General features: G+C 41.7%; 1 protein-coding gene across 1 annotated transcript in view; it reads right to left on the reverse strand.

Moving 5' to 3' along the window:
* KIAA1211 (KIAA1211 ortholog) overlaps window positions 1-1,201 on the reverse strand; it is a 25,343-nt gene that overhangs the window by 3,048 nt on the left and 21,094 nt on the right. The window lies entirely within an intron of this gene.

The following is a 1,201-nucleotide window of genomic DNA, read 5'->3' on the forward strand; positions in this document are numbered from 1 at the left end:
TGGGTCTGAGAACATTTAGAAAAGTTCTTGGTATATAGTAATCACCCTATAAGAGCAACCTGGCGTATTAGTTATGCCTATCAGATAATGGTCCCCTTCCCCCACACCAAGTAAAAATTACGTAGTTTCAGAAATAACCATTCTGGTACTGATCATTTACTATCTCAAAGGAAAAATGATCACGATAGTCTCGTTTTTGAAACCCAGCAGAAGTTGCCACTTTGGTAGTCCAACACCTTATTGCCGTAGGCACAGAAGCCTCCCTGGGACGTGAAGAAAGACTAAACAAGTTCTAATTAGGAATTCATGCCAAAGGGAGGTGTGTGATTCTGCTTATTTTTCTGTGTCTTTGAGATCTCCGATCCTGCACAAAGAGAACTGACACTTATAATGAGCCTTGGGCGTTGCAATATCCCTAAGCATCAAATAAAAATTCAATTATGAGCTAGCACGAGAATCAAAACTGACACATTAAAGAGAGATTTAAAAATAAAACTAAAATTTAAAGGAGTTTTCAGTGAATCTTTAGCTAACCAGAAAAATCAAAAAGTATTCATCACCTCAAACATTTTGCTTTGCTGAGAAACTTTTCATACACTAGAACTTCAGGAAGTTCCTGTTTTTCCTCCAGGGCCCTGTAACACTTCTTTGTAAAACTTTTAAACACCATTCTGCTCTAATGGAAATCATCTAAATGATTTCTATTTAAAAAGCTATTACACAAAGGAGAAATCTGGACTAAACATTCAACCTCAACCTGCTTGGGAGGGCCAGTTTCCTGCCAATGGCTTTGACTGGTATGGATCCCAAGAATCAAAATGCCTTTGAAGTATGATGGAGTAAATTTATAATTTTTAAAGCAATTAAAAAAAAGATCTCTGGGGAGGGAGTAGAGGCCAGATGGCAGCAGTGCCAGGACACTCTAGTGCAAGTGTCATCAAACTACAGCCCGCGGGCCACAAGCAGCCCACCTAGGACATTTATCCTGCACACCGGGTGTTTTTGCCACCGCTGCCTGTCCTGCTTAGCAGCCGACTTGTCCCAGGCCCGCAGTCTGGCCCTCTAATGGTCTGAGGGACAGTGAACTGGCCCCCTGTTTAAAAACTTTGAGGACCTCTGGTCTAGTGTGTTTCAGAGCCAGAGTCTGAGCAGCTGGGGGCAGTTGGCCTGTGGCTCATCTCATGATGCTTTTTTTTTTTTT

This window comes from Otolemur garnettii, unplaced genomic scaffold (genome assembly GCF_000181295.1).
Source record: "Otolemur garnettii isolate 467f Iridium unplaced genomic scaffold, OtoGar3 scaffold00141, whole genome shotgun sequence".
Lineage (NCBI taxonomy): Eukaryota > Metazoa > Chordata > Mammalia > Primates > Galagidae > Otolemur > Otolemur garnettii.